The 5,801-nt window shown below is 45.4% G+C and overlaps 1 non-coding gene across 1 annotated transcript; it reads right to left on the bottom strand.

Moving 5' to 3' along the window:
- Nucleotides 1-5,312: 5,312 nt before the first annotated feature.
- LOC128595087 (U6 spliceosomal RNA) lies at nt 5,313-5,415 on the bottom strand. Its single transcript, XR_008382774.1, has one exon. It is a non-coding gene; the product is annotated as a U6 spliceosomal RNA (small nuclear RNA).
- Between the last annotated feature and the right edge of the window lie 386 nt (nt 5,416-5,801).

The following is a 5,801-nucleotide window of genomic DNA, read 5'->3' as shown; positions in this document are numbered from 1 at the left end:
CCCAATGGTATAAGGAAATGTAACAGCCCTCCAACTTCAAGGGAGATGTGCAGAAAGGACAGGTCTCCTCTCCTCCAAGACTGTGCCCTGGCATTTGTAATTCTCACACAGACCCCAAGGGGAGCAGACGATCCCTCTGTCAGAGCCTCATAAGGCAGGTGAACCGGGGCAGACAGCCTTCCAGCCCCAAACATCTGTGCTTGGTGATCTATTGTCTCCAGACAGAGTAAAGTGAGCCTACTCACCATTCCCATCATCTGCTTTTTATCTTCAAGATCTTCCTTTGAAACTCAAATGAGCCACTTGGAAAGGGAATCTTCCACAAGCATGTCTAAGATTCACTTTGCACATAAACAAATTCCCGACCACCTCAGCCTGAGCTCTTCCAAACTTACTGGCCACTTGGTCCCCTCCCCCGTGGGGTGTGGACTGCTCCCTCTCTGCTCCTGGGCCAGGCACAGGCATTCTTTTCCAGGCCATCCCACAATTCCTCCTCAAAGTCAGTGCCAGGTAAAGGGTTATTAATTAAATACGGGTTAATTACAAAAAAAAAAAGGTGACTAATAAAACAAGCTTTTCGATGCTTTGGGTATTTTTCAGTGATCCCCACTGTCCTTGGCTGTCTCCAGAGGGACCACATGTTGAGTGGACCAGTTGTCTACTCGGATATGACAACCCTCATGGTTTCTGCACTTTCCCTGAAGAGCAGGGACTCCTTCGGACAGAGGAGAGGGGCAGAGAGAGCGATTCCTGGAGCTCACTGGCCTCACCAAGCCCAGTCTCCTCACCCAGTGACAGCCTGTGTGACATACGCCCCGCAGTGTGCAATGTCTGTTCTGGGCAGGGATACAGCACCCGGGCCAGCACCAGGTTACAGCCTCCTCAGCTACTTCCATTGCTCACAACTCCCCTCAGCTTCAGGGAAAACAACCACTCCCCTACATAGCAATGATTCAAGCATCATTTGTGGTATATTCCTTTAGGGGACAAACTTGGACATATTACTGCCAGTCAAGATTTTACCCAAGGTTCAGCCTCTATGTAGACTTGAAAAGGGTTTCCATCATTAACCCTTGGAAGAATTAGATCCTGTGCTGTGAGCACAAAAGAACTAAAACAAATCCAAAAGCAGTCCACACGTAACCAGTGACAGGGAGGGGCAGCGTGGTGCCTGATGCAGAGGAGGGAGGCTGCCCCGCTGACAGGTAGGGCTCACAGCTGCCTTCGGAGGATGGAGGTGAGTCCACGTTAAGGAGAGGAAGAAAGAGCCCAGAGTGAGTGGGAGGCCCAGCAAAATGATGGAAGGCATCAGAATATAGAATATTTGAACTGCACCAGTCTAGTTTTGATTCTCAATGAAATCACCATGGCGCTTGTTCCGTCATGCCAGAGGTTTCCCCCTGCCCACTTGAACCAGCACCAACTGTGAGGGACCCTCTGTGTTTCTCAAGCTCCCCTGTGATTATAAGGACTGCAGAATTTCTGCACCTCAACATTATAAGCGTGCCTCAGCTTTATTTTGGTTTGTAGGTGCTTCAGCTGGGGACTTCATTAAACAGAAGATTCTCCAACCCCAGGGTCCTGAGGAGTTAGCTCTGGGAGGAGCCTGAGGTCCCTCCGAGTATTCATTTACAAAGCTCCCCTCACGATTTGATACAGATGACCAAGGACCACATTTAAGCAAACACCACCAGAGGGGGTGAGAAATGCTCTCGTCACCCTGTGGGCAGGTTAAGAACAACCACCAGTGCTCTGCCGGCAAAGCAGGGCACAAAATGGGAAGAGAAGGATAAGAATAAAGAATTTGATATTTGACGTTCCAAAATAATCTTATAGGAAAATCAAACTATTTATCTTGTCCAACTTTTACTTATATTTTGATGTAGAATTTTCTCCAAATAATAAGGGGCCTCTAAAGCTCTCACTCCGGCCTTCTGTAATGATGGTACTGCCCCAAATGTGCAGGCCACTCCTCTTCTGTAAGCCATTAAGAGTATGAGGGTCGACCTCTGGATTCATTAGTCTTGAAGGCAGAAAGTCACACTTTGTGGTCATCATTCACTGTTTTTGGTAAATCAGATCTTCTTCATTAAAGGTGGAAAGCACTGGTATGTTCAGAGGGAGATATATCTTTTAGTAGAAAATATTATCTGGCTGAAGGCCTTCAGCTCATTAAATTTCCAAGTTTATGCCCCTCTTATAGAGTCCTAAAAAAGGCTAGCTGGTCAACACGACAGCACAAGAATCGATTCTTCGGGCAATGACTTGCTGCCTACAGAAAGCATCTGCTGAAGAGAAGGCCCAGGGCAAGTTAAAAGCAGAACTGTCCTTCCCAGACCTACTGGGACCCCGGTCCAGGGAGCCTCCATCTCTGTTGTCTGGTAACATGCAAATCACACCAAGAGCTGGGAAGGAGAGGGTAGTTCTGTTTTAAATTTTAAAACAGACTTCCTAAATGATCACAATTCCTATTCCTGACATGTTTTGCTTCTAACTACTGAGTACCTTGCCATTAACAAGGCGATGATTTTGAACCAATTCAGAATCCTAGGATTTAATCAAATTCCCATAATACTTAGTTTAGCAAATTATTAAGAAGCTAGCAGTGATTAGCCTGAAGTGACCATGGTGATGAGCATCTCTTTTTCACCCCGGACAATTTGATAGCACAAACCCCTGAGCGTCAGGCGACCCCTTCACCACCTTTCTTCCCCTCTCACAGTCGTGGTCGGGTGGCTGAATGCCCCGTATTTTTGGCAGTGCCCTTCGTTGGTTTGGGGAACATAAGGCTGGTTTTGGTAAATCAGACACCTGAGATGTCTTCAGAAGAAGGAAAGCAGCATGGGGAGCATGTTGGAACACCGGGTAAATGTGCCATGTTCTTCATGCTTTGGCCACAAAGCCATCCAACTTTGGGAAGAGGAGGAAGAAAATCATTATCTCCAGGCCCTGAAGTTCTCCTCTATCTGGGAACCTTGCCTCCCTGCCCCTCCCTCTCCTCCTTCACCCCTCAAGTCCCAGATGCTTGTGGAGGCAACTGCTTCAGAATTCCGTTGATTCCCTTCTGGTGTCACCTGGTGGCCCAGCTAGTGAACAAGGCCACACACGACCATAAAACGTCCTGTCTAAACACTACTCTGAGGCTGCGAAGGGGCACTACCACTACTAAATATACTGGGACCCAAACGTAAGACAGACTCTCCCCGGCCACCTCGAGGTGAGACCACCCTGCAATCCCTCCCCATCGCCTTCCCTGCAGCTGAGGCCCAGTGGAGGCACATCTGCACAAGCTGCGCCTTCCCAGAGAGGGCTCTGTCCAGGGTTGCCCCCAACCTTTCTCCAGGCAACCACCATTACACAGGCAACCTGCAAAAATTGCCCAAGCAGTTTGGCTCATTTTAATTAAAATCAAATTTCTTCTACCAAAAGTTAGTTTCTTCTGAAGGATGCTGTAGATGGAGGTGAATTTCTTAGTGAACTAGATCCAAAAGGCATCAAATGGAAGGCATGGGGCACCTGCAGGCCATGCCACTTGTCTAAACCACCACCACCAGAGGATGGAGAGGAGCAAAGGCAGAGGTTTGCTGCCACTTCCTGGTACATACTAGTCCTTGCTAACAGGGTCGCAGCTGGGCTCAAGGCGGTTGGGTGCTTTAGGCTGTCTCCAGGAAGCCCACACTCAATTTATACCAGAGCCAGCCCAGAGGACCGTTATTTCAAGGAGGTATGGTGAACCTTCTGCACCCTAAGCTAGGAGTAAGGAGGGGGATAACTCGATGATCCAGAGGAGACCCCTGCCCTTGACGAGTTTAAGTGTACTTCACCAGAGGACAGAGAAGTGAGAGATATTGAGGGCAGACATATGGTCGAACACGTCTTTGTACCTCCCCTTTCCCCACAAAGATCTTAGTCCTTGATATGCTGAAATGATTAGGAACTTACCAAGGAAGATGCATGTTCTAGTAATTTCTTTCCATTCATTTTGAGTAAACACAACACTCAGGAGCTGATCCAAGAAAAATTCAGAAAGTAGAATGTTTTTACCTCTTGCTTCTATGTTCCTCATGACCTCTACAGTTTGTCTTGTTTCTGTCATAGCAGGGACCCAGCTGTCTCAGAATAAGAGGCAGAAGCCATGAGGTATCAAATTTGTAATTTGTACCTCGATCACTGATGCTGTGGCCGGTACTGATGGCTGCATAGCCAGCTTCTCAATCTTCATGGAATAGATGATTAGCATAAACATTAAGGTAGGACCTTGGACTTGACTGCCTACAACCCATCTCTGATTCCACTTTTTAGTCATAACGTGGCCTTAGGCAAAATAACAGTAATAAGATCACCTACTTTAGATGGGAGGATACTTTGATAGTATAAAGGGATACTATAATAAGCATTCCATTATTATTGCAGTGGACAAACAGAATTATTTAAACTATGTAAAGCAGAACAGTGTCTGATAAGCACTCGAGTTATGCAATGCCTATGCCTATATGGTCATGTGTTTCCATTATACCCTTTCTCCCAGGTACCTACAAAGAGATTATCAGAATAAACCAAAGTCACTACTGAGGATTCAGTGACTTCATATTAACTGCCCAACAATCATCTTTAAGACGATTCATTAAGTTGTTGATGTGCTCTCTTTCTGTTTTTCAGATGTAGGAATCTGATGTGATAAATTTCCCTCTTAGGACTGCTTTTGCAGTGTCCCACAGGTTTTGGTAGCTTGTGTCTCCATTGTTATCATGCTCAAAGCCATTAATGATTTCCTTTTGTATCTCTTCCTGCACCCAGCTATCATTCAACAGAAGGTTGTTTAGTTTCCGTGCCTTTGTGTGGGGATGACAATTTTTGTTGGAGTTCCACCTTTATTCCCTTTCGGTCAGTCTGAGAAGGTACAAGGTATAATTTCTGTTTTTTATTTTGTTGAGGTTTGGTTTGTGTCCTCGGATATGATCTATTTTGGAGAATGTTCCATAGGCTGACGAGAAGAACATAGATCCCTTAGCTTTGGGATGGAGTGGTCTGTATTTGTCTATTAAGCACAGTTGTTCTAGGGTCACATGTAAGTCCCTTGTATCTTTGTACAGTTTCTGTTTAGAGGATCTGTCCAGCTTGGTAAGAGGATTGTTAAAGTCCCCTACTATTTTGGTGTTATAGGATGTCATATTGCCGAGATCAATTAAGGTCTGTTTCATAAATCTGGAAGCATTTAAGTTGGGTACATAAATGTTTAGAACTGAAATGTCTTCATGTTGTATTGTTCCCTTGGCCAGTATGAAGTGACCATCTTTGTCTTTTTTGACTTTAAAAATATGGAACGCTTCACGAATTTGCACATCACCCTTGCGCAGGGACCGTGCTTATCTTCTATCGTTCCAATTTTAGCACATGTGCTGCTAAAGTGAGCCCTGAAACACACTCTCCATGGCTGTAGCGATGTTTCCAATGAAGCTGATTACTGGAAATGGGAAAATGCTGGATTCTGAGTTCTCATCTTGCCATAAAGAGGAGCTAGAGTGGCACTGAGAAGACAGGTCATCCTACTCATTTGTTTAACATAATTCAGGACAAGGGAAATTATCAGTATCAATTTCAATTGAGCATGAATTTTCAGTTTGATAGTCAGAGGTCAAAAGTGTCCACTAATGAATCACTAACTTGGTTGGTGAATAATCTTGACTTGTGACAAAACTGAGGCAATCTCAGGACAGCATTTCTTTCTTACCCTATACAGAGGCTAGTTAATCACCTGGGTGACCATCCTGCACATTACCAAAGAATCCCTCAGAAACTGC

The sequence above is a fragment of the Nycticebus coucang genome, chromosome 9 (genome assembly GCF_027406575.1).
Source record: "Nycticebus coucang isolate mNycCou1 chromosome 9, mNycCou1.pri, whole genome shotgun sequence".
In the NCBI taxonomy this organism is placed as follows: Eukaryota; Metazoa; Chordata; class Mammalia; order Primates; family Lorisidae; genus Nycticebus; species Nycticebus coucang.
The sequence above is the reverse complement of the archived record's forward strand: the minus strand, read 5'-3'. Positions and strand labels throughout refer to the sequence as shown.